Genomic DNA, 26,249 nt, shown 5'->3' on the forward strand with positions numbered 1-26,249 from the left:
ATGAGGTAAACAGGAAGCAGACAGGAAAGAAAATTCTCTTCATTCTCCTCCAACTTTGCAGACTCCCTCTGATACCTTTTATTCACAGAATCAAACAGAAAAACAACAGAGTGGAAATGCAAAGGTCTGAATTCCAGCTCCACAATTACTATGCAGAATAGAGAAGGGTCAGCTTTAAACTGAGAGACAATAACTCAATAATTGCATAGGTATATACATTTTTATGGGAGAACATCCACATTTTTATTAACTTGGAGGAATGTGTGACCCAAAACTATTGAGAATCATTGAGTAACAAGAAAGATAAAAATGACCCCATGAGAGCATTATTTGCCACCTTTCCTTCCATTCCTTGGTTAGGTAAACTCTCACCAACATTAAGGCAGCTTAATGTAAATTTCAAAATTCAGAATCCTCAGAATATATTAAGTAGTAGGATGTGGTAGCAAAGAAAACAAACATTGACAATAAAAGAACAAAACCTTGCTCACAACATAATTTGATTTCTAGGTCAACAAGATCTACACATTTTGAAAAGTCAAATCACTATTTTCATTATACCAAAGCCTACTACTTGTCTTTTTCACTAAAACACTATTCTTTGGTTAAAAAGAGTATATATAGTTCAAAGAGAGAGAGAGAGAGAGCAATACAGAGAGAGAGAAATGTATTAATGATGTAACACAGTTTGATATAGTAGAATTGATTTTAAATTGGCAATCAAAATTACTATGGTTTCTCCTGTAAGCATTCCTTTGAAGTGTTTAGTGCAACTCATACTTACACAATTACATTAATTTGGAATGTTGGAAGCTTAGAGACAGTCTAAGAGAAATAACAAAGTCAAGATAGTAGTCAATGTTACTAATGTTCAGTTGTTTACAAGAATGTGCATCATATTAATGTCCAAGATGGCAATAGCATCCTTAAACTTGAAAACAAGGGCTGATATAGCACATGCAGGAAATCCATGTTTGACATTCAAATGGGACCGATATAACACTGTAGAATGATAAATATACCATTATTAAAAGTAGAAATTCTCAGTAAGTTGGATATGCTGTTATGTTTTGGAATGATCCCATCATGGGCAGATGCTGAGAGCTCTGCGAACAGAGTTGCTGATATGCAGAGAGCTGCCAAGAGTCAGAAAGCCTATGTGGAAGCAAGCAAAGTTTCATCATAGCAGGTCTCTACTCCCAAGGTAGGAACTGTAGACTGAAAAGGAAACTAAAACAGAAGTGCTATCACATTGGCCAAAATAACTCAAAAGGAATTAAAGAAAAATATTGCAATGTGGCTTGTACTTAGTTGCCCAGGGCACTAGGTATGGATTTTGGCACAAGATTAACTTCTCCACTGTTGCAAGTGACATTAAACAGAACTGGAGGAAGGAGAAACCAATGACACCCTTGGACCCATGGGAAAATAATACTGATAGATCTGAATGTAAAATGCAGCATCTCATTAACTGAGTTGAGAAGTAAAACCCCCTAGAGATTAGAATTAAGGTTCTAACTTGGTATGTTGCATTAGGCACACTTCTCTGAGAACATTCCTCTTATCTGACAGGCAAATTAATTTCATAAGGCCATCTTTCATCTATTATGACTGAACCTTAAATGGTCTTCATAATTTAGATACAGTGCATATCTTTGTTTGTTATGACAATCTCATTTACAGGATTATAAAATGCCCCAAGGCAGGGCATATGCTTCCTTCATGTTGGAATCCTCATCACCTGGCTCCAAGCCTTATACACAGCAGGCATTCACACAGTTGGGTGAATTTGTCGAATTTCAATATGTTTGCAAAACAGATTCAATTGAATCAAACAAGTGGAAATGTCCACTTCAGACCAGTGATTTCTTGTCACTTGAGACAAGAGATCCAACTTATTAAACCTTGTATTTCTAGGCTTAAAAGAATATGAAAATTCACCTGCTTTTGTCAGGACTCAAAATTCTAAATTCTGCTTCTTCTTATGTATGGATCTATATATACACATATGGGTATAAAGTAAATATATATGTACACAAATGCATTATATTTATACATAGTTATATATTGTAGTACACATAAATTTATGTTTTGATAACTTGTTTTTCCTAAATTTTCAATGATTAGGTTTGTCCATTTGTGAAACACAGAAGCCTTGTGTTCAAATTCATGTTCAAGAAGTCAAAAAGTAATAGAACATGTGGCAATGCTCACTAAGCTTGAAACAAATATCACACAGGCACCAATTAGCCAAGACTATTTTATTGCATTCTCAAGTGACAGACTTTATTAAACATTGTATCTATTTGTAAATGTTATTGACAATAGTATTGATGAGGATCTAATAAATTATAATTGATGGACTACACTAAAAATAAATTACCAGATAAAGATATAAATTAAAATTTGTGAATAATAGCAGCTGGTTTGACATTTATTTAATTTTACTTTTTTAAAGAAGGAAATTTGAATACTTACACAGCATATGGGTAATTCTTCTTGAAAATGCTTTGCCCAAAAACCACATTATGATTCACTTCCTGGAAAACAAATATTCATTCAGCCAAGGAAGACTGGCCCACCTATGAAACAATTTGTTAGGGTAGGTTCTCAGAATAAAATAGTAAGAAAAACTGGCAGGTTACCTTTACCCATTGAACTTACACTTTAATGGGGTTAACATACAACAAATAAATAAGCTTCACATGTATTAAGTTTTAGGTGCATGAAATTCTAGAAGTTATAGGCATTATAAAGAAAATGAACAGAGTGCTATAATACTGTATAAGAACTGATAAAACTTAAGCCCAAATTGTAGCAAAATATCTAAGATACAAAAGAACTGGGGGTATTGGGAAACCTAGGTGTGTCTGAAGTTGAGAGAGAAATATGAGAGACGGATATGAGGTGAAGGTGAAGTGAGACCAAACAAAGCCTGGTGGGCATTAAAATTGACTTTGTATTTCATTCTAATAGAAAACCAATGGCAACTTTAGTCAGGAGTATTGTATGACCTGATGAATATTAGAAACAAGACTCTAGGTGTTTCATGCAGGATACATTACAGGAAGAAGTGGTGAATCTAAGGAGACCACATAAAAAGTGAAAATCAACAACAATCCTGCATTTTAACTTGTGAAATTGTGCATGATAATGAATAGTGTGATACAGATAAATTTAGGTACTGATAATAAAGTGGAGATATAATATCAGATGTGAGATAGAAGGCACAGGAGTTTTGAAGTTTTAGCTTACATGCATATTTAAGATATTGTGGAACATAAAAAAGAGGCAAGGGGATAGATACAACAGAAAATGTTGAAATAAACTCAGCTTCCAACATGTAGAAGCAAACTATAATAGGAATTTGAGGAGAAGATCATTAAGTTAGTATTCAAAACAAGGAGGAACTGTGGTGTTAAATAAACCTGAGGAGTAGAGTCTTTTAAGAAAAAAAGACTGAGGTAAAGGTGAAAGGTCAAATCAAATGAAAATAAAGTACTGCCTTTAGAATTGAGACCACTTGGGCAAAATGACCTTCATAAAAATAGCTTTGGCAGAGCAATGGCAAGAGGCTGGACCTTGTGGATTAAAGGGTGAATGGGATGAAAAACTGATGAGAATGAGGGTAAAGAACTTTTCTGAGGAAGTTTTTCTTGTATATGAAGTGAATTATGCTGGGTCTGGGGAGGAGCACAGGGTGAAGAAAGAGACATCAGCCCATTGTCCAAAAACAAGCTCTTTGTGATGGTGTGGCCTATGACACACACTTCAGACTCCAGGTTGTAACTTTCAATATTTGCTCACATTTTTGTCTTCATGACTTCAGGTATTGTGGCAGGGACTGCGTCTGTGACCCTAATCATCTAGTTTCACCTCAGGTTCTATAACTTAAAATAGAACTCTCCAACCTCTTATTTGTCTGTCCTCATTTCAAAACTCAACTCTCATCTCCCCTGACCTATGAATGCTTCTTGATTCCAGTCAGTAGTGACCATCTCATAAGCCCTGAACTACTTATTACATCTCCATCCTAATATTAAAGATTAACATTTACAAGAATTTCCAAATCCCACCACTACCCACAAACTCTCTCTTTGAGAGACAGAGAGAGTAAGAGGACTGAGGTATCTATTTAGATTCAAGGAAAATAATAAAAATGCCACACCTGGACTCATTTCACTGCCTAAGACAAAAACTTTATTTTCTTAATTTCAAGAACTAAATAGTATTCTTCTTTCCCTATATTAATTGAGACAAACTTGCTCAGGATTTTCCTAGGTAAAGGAGGAGAAGAGAACACAAAAAAGTGAATCAACTCTGGAAATCCTAATTTATTTTACCAACCAGAGGGGGTAGAAAGCAGAATGAGAGATTTTTTTCTTAGGTATGCTTCATGACATGGTAAATAGAAAACATGTGAAGGCATTGTAACAAAAAATACTGACAGTTCATGTGCTTAAGACCACAGAGGTAGATTATTTCTGATGGTAATCTCAGCCAGTTCATTTACCCATCTATAACCTAGATTATTAGCAAGACTTCTTCTCTGATCAGATAGTCAAGCGAAGGTAGGTGCACTGAGAAAGAAAGAAGACACAACTCCCTTTGCTGGCAATGTCCTCAGCTTTCATCAACAGATCTTATATCAACTCATTTAATATACTTTAACTTTCCATTGTGTTTATCATTTCCATGTAAACCATATAAACCTATAAACAGAAAATATTATGTACCTGCCTTTTTATGATTTTGTATGTAGGGCATTGGTGTGGTATCTGAACAGATTTGAAAGCTGTATATTTAACAACTCCATGCTTAAAAGTCAGAAAAACATGTGCATTGGTCATGAATAACTTTTTTTTTTTTTGCAGTGCTGGGGTTTGAATTCAGGGCCTACACTTTGAGCCATGCACCAGTCCTTTTTTATCACTGGTTTTTTGGATATAAGATCTTGCAAACTATCTGCCTGGGCTGGCTTTGAACCATGATCCTCCTGATATCTGCCTCCTGAGTAGCTAGGATTACAGGTGTGAATCACTGGTGCCCAGCGGTCATGAATAATTTTCACTGTAAAGCAAGATGATTTTATGCTAAACTGACTGAAGTTATCTCCTTAGTGTTCCTTGAAAGTAAGATGTTTCGTGTCTTCTTTCTCCATGTTGAACTAGTAACTCCATCAATAGATATACATCCATCTATAGATGAATTGAAATGCTATCCAAATAGGTTACATCTCCTGAGGGAGAAATATAGTTCAAAAAATGAGCTTTTATGATATCCTCCTCCACCATTTATTTGGGTTAAGGACTTAATCCAGTTGAATTAAGATTGAGTGATTAAGAGATGTCATCAGATGCCAGTGGCTCATTCCTGTAAGCCTGCTTAAAGGCTGAGATTGAGAGAATTTCATTTCAAAGCCAGCCGGGGTGAACAGTTCAAGAGATCCCATCTCCAAAATAACCAGAGGAAAATGGGCTGGAGAAGTGGCTCAAACTCTAGAGCACCTACTTTACAGGCATGAAGTCCTGAGTTCAATACTCCAAAAGTACTGCAAAAAAAAAAAAAAGTGCGAGATGCGGTCACAGTCTATAGATCAATTAAACATAATTTTTAAAATGAGATTGAGTAAAACACTTCCCAACTTGCAATTTCTGAAAATGTAAGGCATTCCATGAACACAATGATCCCAAATAAAAATGCATCTGTGATAGACTTTTAATGCATACTGGTGTTGCACAGGTTCTAAGACATGCTGTAATTAGAAACATTGAGAACAAACTCTTCCACTCATCTTTAGGTTGGGTCTGTTAGTTCATTTTCACTGTGTGTCTTTCTCATATCTTTGTCCTCAATCTCGTCCTTTTTCTCTCCCTGTTTCTCAGGATCACTTAGTTTATGTCAGAGGCTTAACATAATAATTCTTCTCTCAGAGAAGATGACCCTCTAGGGAAACAATACACCCTGCTCATGACAACAAACAGCACACGGATCAACTACTTTTATCTTGTGTCTCAGTTGCTGACCTTAAGAAATTCATTTTTGCCAAGACACTGGAAGTAAAAACATATATACTTGCGTGAAGAATTTCAACCGCCTTCGCTTGCAGAGGATACACATATCTACTCACTTTTATGTCAAAAGAATTAGTCATGTGGCCCTACCTAACAGCAAGGAGACTAGAAGTGTACTTTTTCACATGGCCAAAATGGAAGGGAGAACCAGCTGTTGATGAGAACTTCATGGAGATGAAGCTCTTCCACATCCACCGGAAACATTTTTGTTCTAATTTCTCTCTACTTCTCAATAGCCTTTGACTCTGTTGGCCACCTCTGCTTGAAGCTTTTTTCTCTCTTGGCTTTCAGGATGATGGATTTTCCTAGTGAGCATCTGCCTTACTCTCCCTTTCTCAATATTCTTTACTCACTGCCCATTCTGGAACCAACAACTGCATTTCAGAGTTCCTAATCTAGGTTTCAGTTTAGATGCTACCTCCTGAGAGGAGACAAGGTAAGTGAATTGATGTGTGTTGCTAGACAGCCATAAAATGATACAGTAGGAATGATCACTTCTATGACCTGAACAGGAAACAGGATGCTTAGTTAAGATTGTTTTCTGTTTTCACCATATCCTACAGCTATGAAACTTAAGGCTTAATACCTCAACTATGCTTCCTTATAGACACCCTGTGAAAACCTCTACCTGGCCATCTTTCAGTAGTAACAGTAATTTAAAACCCCATTGTCAACATGAGCTATAGCATAATTCAGATAAGACAAATCTTGGTGAATTTGTATGTTAGTAGTGTAGACCATTATCTAGGTGACTGTCTTTATGGCACAGAATTTTACTGGTCTCTTAGAACACATATTGGAATATACCAGTATTTTAAATTATTAGCTATTTGGTATGCTAGTAAGGGAATGAAATAAAAATTTATAGCCAATAAATCTCTTTCAGATTATGGGAGATAAAATCTCCTTTAACATTTGGATCTTAAAAGAAACAAGGAAGCTGGGTGCTGGGTGCTAGGTGCTGGTGCTGGGTAGCTCATATTTATAATACTAGCTACTTGGGAGGATGAGATCAAGAGGATCACAGTCAGGCAAATAGTTCACAAGTACCCATCTCCAAACAAGCCATACCAAAATGGACTGGTGGTTTGAGGCAAGCAGTAGAGCTCATGCTTTGCAAGTATGAAACCCTACTACAAACCCCAGTCCCAACAAAACATAAATAAGGAAAAAGTTTCCCTACTTAAATTCAACAACTCAAAAGAGTTGATTTGATTAAGCAAATCAAAAACTATCTTATTGAACGTGATTTCAAATTCTGTGAGGTGTTTGCAATGGGAGAGAATTTCCTCGTCCAAATAAAGCATAATTTCAACATAACAGATTTTTAAAAATATCACAAGAGATACAGAATCAGAAGGAATATTTATTTGAGAGTTTGCTCCATCTTTTAATTTCTGGTAGCTAAGCTCTAAAGCAGTGGCAGATAATGTGAACATTGAATGATACAGAAGGAAGACTCATGATTTATGCATCTGATATAGTGGAAAAGGAAGACAATAGGACAGAGTGATTCAGTAATTTTGACAGACATGCCAACAACAACTCAAAGCATAAGAAAAGAATGGGGTTGGAGGAGGAAGTGAAGATGTAATAGAAACACCAGACAAGTGCTCATTCCAGTGTTCCTGGCATGGGAAACTGAGTCAATTTGATTATAATGTTTTAGAAAGACTGTTCAGAAAAGCCAGATGGTTATGAAACTCAACAAAGATGCATTACTCACTACATGATAAAGCAGGTCCCTGAACTGCACAGAAATGCTAAGAGGTTGGATAGGAACAGTAACGTAATCATGAAGGTGCCACAGAGGTTAACCTAATTATGCCACTATTCCATTCACTAATCTCTCTTCATCTATAGTTAGCTCCAATAGCAGTTCATATTTTTGTATTTTCAAAATGTGACATGAATTTTTTTATAATGTGATAGCATTGCATATAAAATTTTATTAATACCAAATATTTATGACCCTATGCATAATGTGACAAAAGTCGACTTGGACAGCCAAGAAGACAAGCTGAGTGAAAGAGAAAGGTGACAGCTGAATAAAAATAAATTATGCAGGAGATTTTTTAAGTTTTAATATGAAATAGGGCAACACAGAAAGCTATAGATCAGAATGAAGACATTTTGCTGCTATTTCATAATGAATGATGATAGCAGGCTGCTACTTACAACACATATAGTTTTATTAAAACAAGTTATCTTTTATAACTTTTGGCATTTCTTTTATCCTTTTTTGGTGGCAATATGACTCACAGGGGCAAGTCAAGTTTCATTTTGTTTATTCCATGATTTTTGTATCATTGAGCATCTGAGTGCTAGATGTGTTCAGATGAGAGTATAGCATTTTGCAATTAATGTTAAATCTATGTTGAAAATGGAATTGCCTTACTAGCATAGCTTCCTGAAATGATATCCATAATAAATGCAAATATCTCTTGAATTTCATTTAATTACCTGTGACTCTAGTGTGAACAAGATGCTAAAATCTCCAAATGGTAAAACCCTCAAAGTACATTAATTCAATAATAAATTGTTATGAAATTTCTCACACTTTTACTGAATATTTCCTTGAAATACTTATTCAGTTTTTTTTTTTTTGCACACTGTCACAGGTGATGCAAAAAGTGTGAGCCTGAGGTATAGTCACTTAGATCCAGGTTCCTTTTGATTACCAAGGAAACTATTTCTTAGCCCTTCATATAAATAAACTATAGACAGTGGGAGGAAACACCACAAATATAGAAATCATTTCACTTGGTATTTTATTGCTGTAAGAAAAACTCATCCTATGGTCATACATGCAATTTAAAAGTAGGGACACATGAGAACAAAACATTATATATGAGAAATGCATATTGGGGAATTATTACTTTTACTCCAAATGAAAAAAATTAAAATTAATAGTAGGTAGGTCACTAAAACTGCTGAAATTTTCATTTTAGAAGATAAGCGACAGAAAGTCTTATTTTCATTAGAATTCACAAAAACTGATCTTTTATATATGGTTTCATACATATACCTCGAAGTGAAAACCATTTTTCTCTTGGAAAGTTTTGCAATATCAGCCTAACAAACAGAAGCTAAAGAATATTATAACACTGTATTTTCATACTACTCATTGGGTATAAGAAGTGATCTCAGGCTTTGAGCATACACAAAGTATTTCTACCTGATCTATGGAAATTGTTCGGGCATCTAAATATCAGCCAACCAGCATAAAGACACTAGGATACCAATCACATAATTGACACTCTACTCCTCTTTTCAATGATGTCTTGGCATTATGATACCTATCTCGACTAGTTCAATCAATCAGCAAAGTGGATAGTTGTTTTTGCTGTCTTGCTGTTCTCTTCCTATGTCCTTAGGATGTACCTTTGTTTTCTTTCACAGGACTAGCTCTATCCTCCCCCAGGGAATCAGACAGGGCTGCTTGAGTAGGCCTTTCCCCAGAGTGTACGGGTGAGCCTTGATCCAGTCTGATTTTCTACCAGAGTAGCAGAGTTAAAAGTTGGTTGAAGCCCAGTTCCTGCCTTGAAAATCCTGCTGCTGCCTTAGCATCTGTCAGTTCCAAAGTCTGTCTTTTGGGATTTCCTTTAATTCTGTCAAATTCCACATCATGTTTTCCTTACAGTCAATTGACTCTAAGTTTCAGTTGAGTTGAGCCAAAGAACTACACAAAACCACCCAATAATCATCATCTGTCTATAGCATGAAGACTATATTGTGATAACAGTTACTCAGGTTTTCTCATCATGATCAATGTGGAAAATGTTCTGTATGCACTTAAAATTAGCTTGAATAACTTTATTCTAAGTAATTGTTTTTCTGTTTTTCTTGTTTTCCTTTTTTATTGTTGTGCTGGGTGGGGGTACACTGCAGCATTTATAAAAGTTCTTACAATATATTATACTTGAATTCATCCCCTCCATCATTCTCCTTTATCCCTCTCTCCCCTCATTCCTGGAATAGTTTCAAAGGCTGTCATTTTTCTATTTGCATACATGTGTAGACAGTATTTGTGCCATATTCGCTCTCCTACAACCCTTCCCCACCTCCTATCCCCATCCCACTGATATCAACCTCCCAGATATGACCTGTACTGCTCTACTGCTCTCAGATTTTGTTAAAGAAAAAAAATAACATTTTTATTTTTTTAAGATAGCTATACAGGGAGTTTCCTTGTGACATTTCCAAGTATATATGTATTCTAGTCCAAATTGGTTCTTCTCTATTTTTCTTCTTTCTACCTTAGTTCCCATCTTATGATGATTTCAACAGTTTTAAAAATTCTATATTCGTTCTTGTATAGAGAGTTAATCAACCATATTCACCCTCTTAACTACCTTCTTTTACCCTCCCTCTCTTGTATGTCATGTCCCCTTGGTGTGATATGTTTTTCATAATATTGTTGTATTTGTATTAGGTCAATATTCCACCTAGGACAGAAAACATGCATCTTTTGACCTTCTGAAACTGGCTAACTTCACTTCCATCCATTTATCTGCAAATGTCAAAAAATTCATTCTTTCTTTATTTTTTTTAATTCATTCATTTGAATTTTAACCAGCAACAGTAACCCCAACCCTGACAATCTATATCAAAATCCATACAGGAACTGTATCATTAACAAATCAGGTATTGGCACATTTAATAATTTCTTACTTTTAATTAAAATATTTTCCTATACATTAAGTAGTAAAAGACATATCACATATCAAAACAGCCACAAAACACTTCATTTTTGTAATGAAAATTAGACTGATTATCAACTTATATTAAGAAAATTCATCACAAGAATGTGTTTTGACCCTCCCCAAAAAAATAATGTACCTAAACTTTAAGGAAAATTCACATTTTATTTAGATTGAAATAAACTATACAAAATTGATTTTCTTCACCAAAAATAGCAGCAATCTTTTCTGCATTATTTTCAAATAAATCACAAAATATTTATTTTTGTAGGTTTTTCTTATAAGTCAAGATGAGACAGCAGATACAATCATGGAAAAAAAACAGACAAGCCAGTTGCTTGTATGGATGGAGTAAATTCTGTCTTGATCATGAAGCGTAAGTGTCCAGCATGTACCTGCAGAAAAGCTTATGAAAATGTCGACTCAACAAAAAGAATGTAAACAGCAACAACCAGGTGTGCAGCAACAATGCGGGCTCTTCCACTCCAACTTTAAGTGCAACTTGTCCCTTTAAGTTCATTTGATAATAACAAAGTCTACACTGAAATATTTGCTTGGTGAGCTCACAGTTCTCTCTCTGGTAATTCCCTTAACTGTCCATTCAGATTAGATTTTTTTTCATTCCTGGATGGAACCCAGAGCCTTGTGCATGCCAGGCAAGCACTCTACCATAGAGTCACATACCATCCTTTGTTTGTTTGTTTGTTTGGATACAGGATCTTGCTATGCAGCCTAGGCTGGACTTGAACTCTAGATCCTCCTGCCTCCATCTCTCCATTGCTGATATAACAGATTTTTAAATTACACTTAAAACTTCTACTAGCCAACAGTCAATAGTGTAACAGTATATAAAATGTATTCGTGTCTTCCTTACTTTCTCAAAATTCGTTTTTTTTAAAACTCTGATAATTCAATATCTGACAACTGGATCCACAGTGATAATAAAATTTGTATCTAAAATGAGTTAACTAAAACAATTCCAGAGTGCCACTAGCAGAAATAACTCAGAGATAAAGCATGAAGGAGGTGTTATCTACTGTGCTCTCAAAGCCTTTCTCACCAGAATTTAACCAGCACTTCAGCAATGTCTGAAAGTTATCAGAGTAAAGTGACCTCCTGGGACCTCATCAGCCTCATGCCCATCCAGAGACACATCTTCTTTTCCCATAAGAATCAAAATTTCAAATAAAGACTTTAGGTATTCTTTGTTTCCTTCTCTGCAAGGGTTAAAGGCAAAACATCTTCATCCTGCTGGTCATCCCCTTCGGCACTGAGGTTCTGAGCATTGCTGTGGTTTGTTTCTTTATGTTTTTATTCCCTTTCAGAAGTTTCAACAATGTTTTTCTGTTTCAGCATCCTGTTTATATCTTCATTCAATTTTTTATTTGTTTTCTGTGCCTACTATGTGGATTGTTCAAATGTCTGGTAAGATCAAATATTGTTGGTATTGCACTATCTTGAAGAACTCTCCTATAAAGGTTCTACAGATCATGGAGGTTTCAAAGTGTTTGGTACATAGTTGATAATGTTTATTTAGTTGATCAGATGATTTATCTTCTAAGTCTGCTCTCCTACAATTCTCCACCCACTTCTGGCATCTAGCTGGTTTCCGAGGGAACCTGAAGAAGGCCATGCACTTCTGTCTGTAATTGGGGGCTGTCCAGCACTCCCCTCCCTGCACTCTCAGGGCAGTCTGCCTGCCAGTTAGGGAACAGAGCCAGTTTGGCCAGCTGGCTCCCAGGGCTACACACGAGGGTCAAAGTATTATTTATAATTATCACCTTATGGAGAATGAGATAGAATCATTCGTTTCCATTTTAAGGAACACAACACAATTCTATAAATCTAGCTTTGGAGTAAAAAAAATGCTTTCAGTGCCTTTCCATCATTTATTGTATTAAAAGCTAAAATTTCACTCGGTGGTGAACAGAGTGAATGATACCTTGCAAATTTCAGATTGACTTCCAAAAGAATTGATGTGAATGGAAAACAATGCCTATCTTACATATATATATATATACATATATATATATATATATATATATGAAAGATCATGTAATTTTATAAGTTATGTTGAGGCTGTATGATACATTCAGACCAAATTAGAACAGTTGATGCTCACTTCCATTCGATCATGTGTAATTTTATTAAAAATGTATTTGCCATCAGACAAAGGACTGATAACCAGAATATACAGGGAACTTTAAAAACTAAATTCTCCCAAAACTAATGAACCAATAAAGAAATGGGCATGTGAACTAAACAGAACTTTCTCAAAAGAAGAAATTCAAATGGCCAGAAAACACATGAAAAAATGCTCACCATCTCTAGCAATAAAGGAAATGCAAATTAAAACCACACTAAGATTCCACCTCACCCCTGTTAGAATAGCCATCATCAGCAACACCACCAACAACAGGTGTTGGCGAGGATGCGGGGAAAAAGGAACCCTCTTACACTGTTGGTGGGAATGTAGACTAGTACAACCACTCTGGAAAAAAATTTGGAAGCTACTTAAAAAGCTGGACATCGATCTACCATTTGATCCAGCAATACCACTCTTGGGGATATACCCAAAAGACTGTTACTCCAGAGGCACCTGCACATCCATGTTTATTGCGGCACTATTCACAATAGCCAAGTTATGGAAACAGCCAAGATGCCCCAGCACTGACGAATGGATTAAGAAAATGTGGTATCTATACACAATGGAATTTTATGCAGCCATGAAGAAGAACGAAATGTTATCATTCGCTGGTAAATGGATGGAATTGGAGAACATCATTCTGAGTGAGGTTAGCCCGGCTCAAAAGACCAAAAATCGTATGTTCTCCCTCATATGTGGACATTAGATCAAGGGCAAACACAACAAGGGGATTGGACTATGAGCACATGATAAAAGCGAGAGCACACAAGGGAGGGGTGAGGATAGGTAAGACACCTAAAAAACTAGCTAGCATTTGTTGCCCTTAATGCAGAGAAACTAAAGCAGATACCTTAAAGCAACTGAGGCCAATAGGAAAAGGGGACCAGGAACTAGAGAAAAGGTGAGATCAAAAAGAATTAACCTAGAAGGTAACACCCACGCACAGGAAATCAATGTGAGTCAATGCCCTGTATAGCTATCCTTATCTCAACCAGCAAAACCCCTTGTTCCTTCCTATTATTGCTTATACTCTCTCTACAACAAAATTAGAGATAAGGGCAAAATAGTTTCTGCTGGGTATTGAGGGGGGGAGCGGGAGGGGGTGGAGTGGGTGATAAGGGAGGGGGTGGGGGCAGGGGGGAGAAATGAACCAAGCCTTGTATGCACATATGAATAATAAAAGAAAAATGAAAAAAAAAAAAAGAATTAACCTAGAAGGTAACATACACGCACAGGAAATCAATGTGAGTCAACTCCCTGTATAGCTATCCTTATCTCAACCAGCAAAAACCCTTGTTCCTTCCTATTATTGCTTATACTCTCTCTACAACAAAATTAGAGATAAGGGCAAAATAGTTTCTGCTGGGTATTGAGGGGATGTCGGGGAGAGGGAGGGGTGGAGTGAGTGGTAAGGGAGGGGGTGGGGGCAGGGGGGAGAAATGAACCAAGCCTTGTATGCACATATGAATAATAAAATAATAAAATAAAATAATAAATAAATAAATAAATAAATTTAACGGTTAAAAAAAAAAAAGAACTGAGATAATTAACACCCAGGTCACACCTGTGGCTGACCTGTTCAACCATCCATGCCTTTGTCCCTGTCCGCAGTTCTTTTGTCTACTTAAACCTATAGCTCTTGTCTGTTCCCCAAAGATGGCTGAAGATGAGCTGAGTGCTTACTCTGCCTCTTCCCAAGGCATGTAATAAATCTCCTTTCTCTGCCTTTAAAAAAAAAATGTATTTGCATTCCACAGACATACATAATTATCTTATTCACTCATTCAAGTATATATTGTTATGATGGGCCAGGAATTGAATTGATGCTGAAGATAGAACAGTGAGCAAAAGGGACAGAATTCTTTTCCTTTTGAAGATTAAATTCTGGTTAGAAACAAATACAATAAATTAATAAAATAATGATATAAATGATAGTATGTTTGACCGTAATATATATTAAGGGGGAACAAAACAACAAGGGATGCATGCATATGAATAGTGGCTAAGGAAGGGACTTTTGGATAAAGAGGTAAAGGAAGGAAGGAAGAAGAGAGCCATGGGACTATTTGGTAGAAGATTGAACATAATGAGTTTTACCACTACTTGTTACTTTAAAATCTTTTCCTAATGCTAAATAACCTAGTTATTTAAATGAACACTGAGAAGATAATCACTGACAGGAAGAGTAGCAAGTGAAAGGCCCTGAAATCATGGTAAGGGAAAGACATTTGGTCAAACCCATAAAACTGCATATATTAAATATTGTTTTATAGATTAATTACATCTCAATAGAGTTGTTAAAGTTCAGAGTAGGGAAATGACATGACACAATTAATATTTTCAAAAACATCATTTGACCTTTTAGAAGTTGGAAAATTAATAGATAAATAGCACAGCCAGTTTGAAACTATTCAGGACAGGTTTGCTCGAATTCATGTTGGAAATTAAGTTTTCAGGAAAACTGTGAATGAAAATTTCTTTTTTGAAGAAGAGTTTACTTTAGTTCAATTTAAATACATTACAGACACATTCTTTAGATTACTTGTATTTGTATGAGAGAAAGCATGTGGTTTTTTGCTTTCTGAACATGGCTAACTTCACTTAAGATGAGTGAATAAAATTTCCATTGTATATAAATACCACATTTTCTTATTCAATTCATCAATTGTAGGGCATCTCGGCTGTTTCCATAGCTTAGCTATTGTGAATATGTTGTAATAAATATGGGTGTGCAGGTGCCTTTATTGGAACCTGACTTACATTCCTTTGGGTATATTCCTAGCAGTGATACTGCTAAATCATGTAGCAAATTTATTTTTAGTTTATTGAGGAAATAGTGGTTGTACTAATTTCATTCCCACCAGCAGTGTATGAGGGCTCCTTTGTCCCCACATCCTCACCAATATTTTTGTTATTTGTGTCTTCATGTCCATTCTAACAGGAGTGAGGTAGAATCTTAACATAGTTTTGATTTGCATTTCCATTATGGCCAGGGATGTTGAACATTTCTCCATGTGTTTTTTGATCTTCCTTTGAAAAAACTATGTTCAGTTCATCTGCCCATTTCTTCATTGGGTCATTGATTTTTTTTTTTTTTTTGTAATTTAGTTTTTTGACCTCCCTGTATATTCTGGTTAGTGATCCCTTGTCATATGCACAGCTGGCAAAGATTTTCTCCCATTCTGTGTGCAGCCTTTTCAATTTGGTGACCATTTCTTTCGTTGTGTGGAAGCTTTTTAATTTCACATAGTCTCATTTGTCAATCCTTTCTCTTAGTTGCTGAGCCATTTGATTTCTATTAAGAAAGTCATTGCCTATGCCTATTAATTCCAGTGTATCCCTTGTCTTTCCTGCACTTGTTTCAAAATATCGGGTTTTACATTAAGGTCCTTAATCCGCCTTGAACTAATACTTGTACAAGGTGAAAGACATGCATTTAGTTTCAGTTTTCCATAGGAAGATATCCAGTTTTCCCAGCAACATTTGTTGAAGAGGCTGTCTTTTCTCCAGTATATGTTTTTAGTGCCTTTTTCAAAAATCAGTTGGGTGTAGCTGTGTGGATTCATATGTAGGTCTTTTATTCTGTTCCACTGGTCTTCATGTCTGCTTTTCATTGCTATGTCTTTGTAGTATAGTTAGAAGTAGGGTATTGTGGTACCTCCAGGATTCCTTTTTTCCCAGTATGGCCTTGGCTATTTGTGGTCTTTTGTGCTTCCAAATGAAATTTAGGGTTAATTTTTCAATCTCTGTGATAAGTGTCATTGGAATTTTGGGGAATGCATTGAATGTGTAGATTATTTTTGGTAATATGGTCATTTTCACAATATTGACTCTACTAATAAATGAGCATGGGAGATCTTTCAATCTTCTATAGTCTTTGATTTCATTCTTCATTGGTTTATAGTTTTCCTTGTGGAGGTTCTTCACATCCTTTGTTAAGTTTATTCCTAGGTATTTTGGGGGTTTTTGAGGCTATTGTAAATGAAATTGTTTTCCTATATTCTTTCTCAGTGTGTTCATTGTCATTGTACAGAAAGGCTATGGATTTTTATAAATTGAATTTAGATACTGCTACTTTTGCTGAAGGTGCTTATGGTATCTAGGAGTTTTCTGGTGGAGTTTTTCATGTCTTTTAAGTATAAGATTATGTCATCTACAAATAGGGATAGTTTTACTACTTCCTTTCCAATTTGTATTCCTTTTGTTTCTTCTTCCTGTCTTGTTGATCTGGCTAGGAATTCCAAGAGTATGTTGAGTAAGAGTGGAGAGAGGGGATACTCTTGTCTTTTTCTGAATTTATTATTTCAGTTTTCCCCATTTAGTATGATGTTAACTATAGGCTTGTCAAATATAGCCTTTATTATGTTGAGTACATTCCTTCTATTCCTAATTTCATAAGAGCTTTTATCACGAAAAGCTGTTGAATTTTTAAAAAGCTTTTTCTGCATCTTTTGAGATAATCGTGTTTTTTGTCTTTGCTTCTGTTAATATGCTGTATTATATTTAATGATTTGCATGTTTTGAACCATCTCTGCATACTTAGGAACTGACTTGACCATGGTGTATGATCTTTTGGATATGATGTTGAATTAAATTTGCCAGTATTTTATTGAAGATTCTTGCATCTAAATTAATTAAAAGATTAGCCTGTAATTCTTTTGTTGTTGCTGTTGTGTTCTTCTCTGGTTTTGAGATGAGCATAATACTGGCTTTATAAGAATGAGTTGGGTAGTGTTCATTCCCTTTCTATTTCATGAGAAAGTTTAAGGAGTGTTGGCATTAGTTCTTCTTTATAGTTCTGGTAAATTTCAGCAATGAATCTGTAAGGTCCTAGGCTTTTCTTTTTTTGGAAAAGAGAAGAGAAAAATTTAGGAGAGAAAGGAATGTGGAACAAGACAGAGGTAAGCAAATCGAAATTTGAACAGCATGGAAGAAATGGAGATCGGTAATAACAAGTAAAAAAAGGAAAAAAGAAAAATAATTGAAAAGTTTAAAATCTACATGTATTTATTTATTGTCCAATTTCTTCCTTGTTGTGAGAGGAGAGGGTTTCCTCTGAGTTCAGTGAGTGGTCTGAGCATTTCCCTCCAATTTCTAGGGTTGATATGCTAGGCTCTGTGGTAATCAATGGCACCCCTCTCTACTGAACAGCTATGGGGAGGATTGACTCAGGGTGTTTGAGGTCACCTTCTTCTTGGGGTGTGGACAGTTTTGTTCAGCTTGTTTTTGTAGGTAGGTTTCCCGAAGTGCTCCCGCAGCTGATGTGTGTGCTGTGGAGCCCTTTCCACCCAGGGCTAGCCTGAGAGCTGGAATTGAGCTTTTTGGTTGACTACTTTTCTCTTGCAAAGCTGGTATTTTCAGTTCACTATCAGTTTCTTCAAAGTAGTCTAATATGTCCTTATTTTTCCCAGACTGGCGGGGCTGCCCTGCCCCCACACAGGGTGGATCAGCTGAGCATTCTGCTTCACCCCCAACAAACAAGTGGTAGTAAAATTTTCCCTCCACTTTTTAGGCCACTAGTTTTGTCCAGGAGGGGTACAATCTGCCCACAAATTGTGCTGGACTACATGCTTTCCCCAAGAGGAGATGATGTGGCATGCTCACCTGGAGTGGATGTAGTTTCAGTTGATGCTATCAGGGGTCAGCTCCAGGACCGTGCAGGCAGGTGCAAGCAGGCAGTAGTCCACAAATTATTGTGAGTCTAGGTCATCCCAGATGCTTGCTACTCTCATCCTGCAATTCGCTTTATTGCATTTTTGCTCTTTAGAAAGAGGAAAAAAAGAAAAAGAAAAAAATGACTCCAGTAAGTGAGCCTGAAGCTGCTGATCCACAGTGCCCTCACTTCCTGGGCTGTTCTGTGCTAGTGTTGTGCATTAGATGCACCTTATATATTTGTGTTATCTTAGTTGGTGAAAAGTCCAGGTTACCTGATAATTGCTATCACGATGCTGAAGTAAGCTTTTGGACTCCTGAGAGCTCAGGGTTCCAGGGTCTGTAGGCTATCCACCATGGTGGTCTCTCCTCAGGGAGACCCTCTTTAACAGAGGTCCTCAGCTAATCTGTGAGCCATTTCTATCAAGGTAGATCCTGCACCTGGTCCTCATAGCACTTACTATCATTTTTATTCATCATCATGCACTTCCATTTATCACACTGCAACAGCTCTGAGGGCCTATTACTTTCACTTTTTAAAACAAACTTTATTTTTAGGTCAATTTTAAGTTATAAAAAAGGTTAATGTGAAGTTCAGAAAGTTCCCATGTACCTTCTTTCTGCTTTAGTGAGCTGTATTTGTTATCAATTTAATTCTATAGTTAACACTAGGATCCACTTTTAATATTTTACATTGCAAAGGTTTTGACAAATGTATAATATCATGAGCTCACTGTTGAAGTGTCATTCACAATAGTCATACTACAGTGTGCCTCATGTATTCACCTCTGCCTCCTCCTCCCAACTCTGGCTACCACTAATTTTTTTCTTGAAATTTGAGTTGTATTTATTTATTTTAAGTTGATAGATAAAATTGGATATATTTTGCATGTATGTTGTACATGTAAATTGCATGTACGTTGTACATGTATATACAACATGTATATATAAATTTATATATATTAAAATGGTTAAATCTAGCTAAGTAAAAAATACATTACCACACAATGTTATCATTTTACAGTAATAGCATTTAATATCCACTCTCAGCATTTTTCAATAATATAAAAATAGTTATTAACTTTGTTCATCATGCTGTATGATAGGTCTCTTGAACCTATCTCTATTTTTGTATTTTTTTTCTCTTTTATTTTTTGCTGTACTTGGGGTACATTGTGGCATTTACAAAAGTTCTTGCTCATAGTTAAATTCACAGAGGAGGATGACATTGCATTAACAGGAAAAATAAAGTATACTGTACATTATTTTTTAATGATTCTAATTCTGTTTCGACATAGGTTGCCTAGCTTCAGAATGGTGAAAAGAAAATTGTCAGATTTAGATTTTAAAATTCTGGGAAGGAACCATTTTCCCTGGATCCTCTTCCTCTTTCAGACTTCCATTTTTATTTTAAAATATAGATCGTTTATTGAATCTTATTGAAAAGTCACACTATACTAAGCTGGCAAGCTTAACATTGCCTTGTAAATATATGTATATATACATTTTTTAAAATTTTTATTATTGTAATTAAATTAAGTTCCAAAGAAAATATTTTTGGAAGAAAAAAGGTTGGAATTTTGGAGACAATCTTCAGATTTCTGTGGCAGTCCTGTAGGATTTTAAAAAGTTGGCAGATATGCCCAATTTTTCTAATATTTCAACTATTGCTTTATATGTTACATTTCTCCCATACTTTTTAGTTGCATCCTCCCATGTACTGTGTAATTATATTTGTATACTTGAATTTATATTGAACGTCCGTCTAACTTTGATTTTGCATTGCATCGCCACAATCTGCCCCACCCAGCGTATAAGCCTGTGGTAACCACCATTCTACTCTACGTGCATGGAGCCACCTTTTTTAGACCCTATGTAGTGTAGATCATGAAGCATTATGCACAATAGCCAAGATGTGGAGTCAAACTAAGTGTCCACTAGTGGATGAAGAGATAAGGTTAATGTGTCATATATTCATAATACAACAATGTTAAGCCAAAGACAGAAGTAAACTCTGTCATTTGTAACAAAATTGGAAGTACCTTGAAGATATGCTTAGCGAAATAATCCAGACATAGAAAGACAAATACCACTGACCTTTTTACCCTTACCATGTTTTTGTCTCTTTCCAGAATGTCATATAGGTGAAAACATATAATAAGTATACTTTCCACACAGACTTCACAGATTTCTCATGCCTTTTTATTATTTTATGCTTCTGTATTGTCACTTTTTTTCCATTGTTGCCTATACCACATTTTTTAATCCCTTTATTTATTGGAGAACATCTTGGTTTCTTCTAAGTTTTGGCTGCTTACATGCAATTGTGAACAAAGCTGAAATAACATTTATGTGCAGTTTTTCTGTGAATGTATGCTTTCAATTTATTTGGGTACATACCAAAGGGATGACTGGTTATTGTATTGTATGCTAATAGTACATCTAGTTTTGTAAAACACTGCCAAAGTCTTCCAATGTTACTGTACCATTTTGCATTCATATCAGCAATGAATGAGAATTTGTATTGCTATACCTAGTTGGTGCCTTCACTGTTTTGGATTTTAGCATGTTTATAGGTACCTTTTGGTATCTCATCTTTATTCTTCTTATTCACTTTTAAATCCCCTGTATTCCTGAATCTAATATAGTGCCAGACACAGAAGAGGCATCATGTTAGACATATTTATCATCATTGTGACCAAATACCTGACATAAACAAGTTAAGGGAAGAAAGATTTGTTTTTTCTTATAGTTTCAGAGGGTTCTTGAAACTATGGTTGCTTGGTCCCCTATCTATGCTTCAGCAGAACATCATGACAGCAAGAGCATGTTGAGGAGGAGGTTATTCACCTTATGTAGTACAGGAAGCAAAGAGAGAGAGAGAGAGAGATGGAGAGAGAGAAAGGATTAGAAAGAAGATATCCCAGTGGCTTTCCCTCAGTGATCTATATACCACCTCCTAATGTTTCTAGAACCTCCTAAAATAGTATCACCAATTGGGCCAAACACATAACACTTGGGCTTTGGAGGCAATTCATATTCAAATTATGATAGACACCTATGGATCTAAGAGAGTGAGTGTGAGTGTGTGTGTGTGTGTGTGTGTGTGTGTGTGTGTGTGTATAATAGAGAGCTATAGAGAGAGGATGAACAATTGAAAGTTTTAGATAACTCTCAAAACAAATTTACAAGGTAAGCATTATTTAATAAAAAATTCCCAAAGGTTTACTGTTGTTATTTTGCATTGACATGGTGATTCTGGAAGAATACATCAAGAAAATACAAATGAGCTTGTGTATTTGAGTACTACCACTTTCTTTGAGAGGAAAATATCTTAGTTTCATTGCTCTTATTGCTTCCTCCTCCAGGACTTAAATAATATTCTTAACTTCTTCTCCTGCCCTTCTAAGTGCAGCATCACTTTCCATACATCCTGAAAGCGTCTTGTTGACATAAAAATTATTTTTTCATGGTATCATTTTACTGAATTTTAAATTGTTTAGCATGACAAAGTTGTGCTTTTAAAGAAGCACCTTTCATGAGTAACACTTATCAAGTATCTTGTACATATGGATGAGTCTCTTCTGTAGTGTATGAAAAAAGAATTCCACTAGCTCAGAAAGAACACTTCGAATGCTCTTTGTGCTAGACGCAGAGCCAAGTGTTTGCTTCTATTATCTCATTTGATCTTGGTGATTAATCTTTGTAATAATCCTGTTTTCATTTTATGTAGGAAAAGATTGATGTTTACAGAGTTTAAGTTTTTCAGGGCACACATGCTAGAAAGTGTTAAAGTTAGATTTTGATATCAGGTCTATGAACACTGCTGGCATCTTATGGAAAAGGTGCAGTAAAATTCACAGAAAAACATTTGAACATGAGCTTTATTCTTAAGAACTTCCAGATTGTTACTCCCATGTATTGAATGCTTTGTTAATCAAGCACAGAAAAAAGTAATCTATCAAGAAATTACAAGTTAAGATTATTTTTCTTACAGGGTCTCTTTTATACAATTCTAACAAAAGGAAAATGTCTCACTGCCAAAACATTTACTGGGCCAGAAGATCCCAAAAGCAGCTGTTCCTGTTCTCTTGATTCACATCTATGCCTAATTACTCATGCTTGTCTTTGATGTAATCCTTGACAGGTACCATTTCCCCAAACCAGGATTTAACTCAAGAATATTTTCATGCTTTGTGTTTTGAGAAAATTTAACTCATTTTCCCATTGTCTCTTTTACAACAACTACATAGGATGGGCATGCCTCAGCATATCCCTAATATCAATGTATATCATTTGTGCAAGTATTTAATAAACACTCTCTCTTATATTGGTTGCATTTGTTTTGAACGGTCATAGTTGGATTCATACTCAAAGGCAATATTTTATGACTATTCTTTTATACAATCTGTCTTGTCTAGGCTTTGTATCACCCCGAATAGTTGGAACTCTCTCTTTCATTGATACATTCAGAAGGCTTTTATTGAAATCCCAGAATTTTTGCATTACTGAAAAGTGCTAGAGATGAGAAAATAAGTGATTCCAGATCTTAAATGTAATTCAAGGGAAAGAACAAAGTGTTAAAATTAATAATATTTATAATTATAACATTATGATAAAATTATCATTTGTAGATTCAGTACATCTAAGGTATGTGGAAAAAGCCATAATTTCAACCTAAATCTTCCAAAATCTAAAAGGTGGTTCCTCAAATCTTTTCATGTTTGCTGTAAACAATGTGAAAGTGAGAGATGTCAGAGTGCAGGACAGTCAGAAGGTAGCTGTCAGGAGAGGGACATGGAGAGATTGAGTCTTTTCTAACAAGGTTCTCAAATCTGCGGAGCTTACTTTAGATATATGACTGTCAATGAATTCTGTACATTCATTAAATCTAACTCTATAGTTTCATTGCCTTTTAATTCTTGTTTTCAACATATAATACAATAAATTATAAAATCATGAAAATGTTGAGAAAAATAAGGTCTCCCAAATCCTGCTAAAATTGTTCTATCATTTTTATTCAGAAATTAATTTATTTAAATACTTGTTCAATTCTATTCTAACTACACAGGATTTTAGTCTTTACTTCTCTGATTTATATAAAAGCAGGTATTAGAGTCCTTGTCAAATCACTTTCTTGCACCTATGACATTCCCAATGACATATTCCCACATGAAAATTTTCATTTCATTCCCATAAAAAATTTCTTCACTAATGCTTATAATGTAAGTGTTTTCATTTTTCTATTTGTTTCAGTGTTTCATTCCTATACTTAAAGGGTGTCTAGCAGGAGATTAGAGCTCATCTAATGTTTGCTGAAATAAAGTAAAGCAATTATTTTCTGCAGTGAGTTTACTCCAGAGCTTAAAATATTAGTTTATTAAATATTATTGAAACACATGTGCTTGTCTATTATGAAAATTAGGATCACCTGTTGTAATAGAAGATTCTTCTTCAAAGGAATAAGAGAGATGAGATGGTTATTCTTGTCGACTTGAGTGCATTGAGAATCACTACAAGATGAGTAAAACGCACCTCTGGATGTGTAGGTAAGGGCATCTCCACAGATGATTAGATAATGAGGAATCTGATAAAATGAGTGGACTAATCTCTTGATGTATTCATAAAATAATTGCATTATTTGGAGGAGGTGAAAAATAAAAGGTAAGGCCTAGTTGGAGGGATTTGCTTTCTATTTGCAGGCCACCATAATGTGAACTGTTTTTGTTCTGCCATGTTCTATTTGCCATAATAAAGTGTCATTTCTGAAACAATGAGTAAAATATATAATCTTCCCCTAAGTTGTTTCTGCCAAGTATTTTTTCATATCTATAATAAAACTAACAAAAGAGATAATGTCAGAATTGAATTCAAAATATATGAAGCTGAGTAGGCAATGTAAGTCCTGTCGAGGAAAACTGCTGTCCACAAAAGACACCAAGGAAATCTAGATAAACATTCTTTCTACTAGCTTTGGAACAAATTCCAGGAGCCATCAGAAATCTCATTTTTCCCTGATTTACCCACAAAGGCATATTAAATTTTTAATCTTAACATCTACACATTGAAGCAAAGTTCTTTAGCAAGGTGAAGAGAAAATACAAGCATGGAAGGAAATTTCCCCTCCAAACACATTTTCTCCCTGAGTTTTTGAAGCACCTAGAGCAGGTCACTGAGATGACCAGCCATTTTGATAGGGTTAACACTTTGTGCTTTTTTTCTCTTTTATTCATATGTGCATAAAATGTTTGGGTCATTTCTCCTCCCTTCCCCTCACCCCTCCCTCTCCCCCCAACCTCCTCCCTCTCCCCCCAACCTCCTCCCTCTCCCCCCCCATGCCCTGGCTTCCAGGCAGAAACTGTTCTGCCCTTATCTTTAATTTTATTGAAGAGAGAGTATAAGCAATAATAGGAAAGAACAAGGGTTTTTGCTAGCTGAGATAAGGATAGCTATACAGGGAGATTCCTCGTATTGCTTTCATGTACATATGTGTTACATTCTAAGTTGATTCTTCTAGAACTAACCTTTTCTCTAGTTCCTGATCCCCTTCTCCTATTGGCCTCTGTCGCTTTAAAGTTTCTGCATTATCCTTTGCATTAAGGACATCAAATGTTATCTTGTTTTTTTGGGTTTCTTACCTATCTTCATATCTCCCTTGTGTACTCTGCCTTATCAAGTGACCAAAGTCCAATCCCCTTTTTGTGTTTGCCCTTGATCTAAAGTCCACATATGAGGGAGAACATACAATTTTTGGTCTTCTGAGCCTAGCTAACCTTGCTCAAGATGATGTTCTCCAGGTCCATCCATTTACCTGCAAATGATAACATTTCGTTCTTCTTCATGGCTGCATAGAATTCCATTGTGTATAGATACCACATTTTCACAATCCATTCGTCAGTGGTGGGGCATCTTGGCTGTTTCCATAACTTGGCTATTGTGAATAGTGCCGCAATAAACATGGATGTGCAGGTGCCTCTGGAGTAACAGTCTTTTGGGTATATCCCCAAGAGTGGTATTGCTGGATCATATGGCAGATGTATTTAGATTTTTAAGAAGCCTCCAAATTTTTTTCCAGAGTGGTTGTACTAGTCTACATTCCCACCAACAGTGTAAGAGGGTTCTTTTTTCCCCACATCCTTGCCAACACCTGTTGGTAGTGGTGTTTCTATGATGGCTATTCTAACAGGGGTGAGGTGGAATCTTAGTGTGGTTTTGATTTGCATTTCCTTTATGGCCAGAGATGGTGAGCATTTTTTCATGTGTTTTTTGGCCATTTGAATTTCTTCTTTTGAGAAAGTTCTGTTTAGTTCACTTGCCCATTTCTTTATTGGTTCATTAATTTTGGGAGAATTTAGTTTTTTGAGTTCCCTATATATTCTGGTTATCAGTCCTTTGTCTCATGTACAGCTGGCAAATATTTTCTCCCACTCTGTGGGTGGTCTCTTCAGTTTAGAACCACTTCTTTTGTTGAGCAGAAGCTTTTTAGTTTTATGAGGTCCCATTTGTCTATACCTCTCTTAGTTGCTGAGTTGCTAGGGTTCTATTGAGGAAGTCCTTGCCTATACCTATTAATTCCAGAATATTTCCTACTGTTTCCTGTACCAACTTTAGAGTTTGGGGGCTAATATTAAGGTCCATCATTCATTTTGAGTTAATACTATACAGGGTGATAAA

General features: G+C 35.7%; 1 long non-coding RNA gene across 1 annotated transcript in view; it reads right to left on the reverse strand.

Moving 5' to 3' along the window:
- Positions 1-2,474: 2,474 nt before the first annotated feature.
- LOC141424227 (uncharacterized) overlaps positions 2,475-26,249 on the reverse strand; it is a 144,808-nt gene continuing 121,033 nt past the window's right edge. The window contains exons 4-5 of the long non-coding RNA XR_012449212.1: positions 18,528-18,684; positions 2,475-2,540 (exon numbers count right to left, since the gene is read on the reverse strand). This is a non-coding gene — a long non-coding RNA (uncharacterized lncRNA). The remainder of the gene's footprint in view (positions 2,541-18,527; positions 18,685-26,249) is intronic.

Source organism: Castor canadensis, chromosome 6 (genome assembly GCF_047511655.1).
Source record: "Castor canadensis chromosome 6, mCasCan1.hap1v2, whole genome shotgun sequence".
Classification (NCBI taxonomy): domain Eukaryota; kingdom Metazoa; phylum Chordata; class Mammalia; order Rodentia; family Castoridae; genus Castor; species Castor canadensis.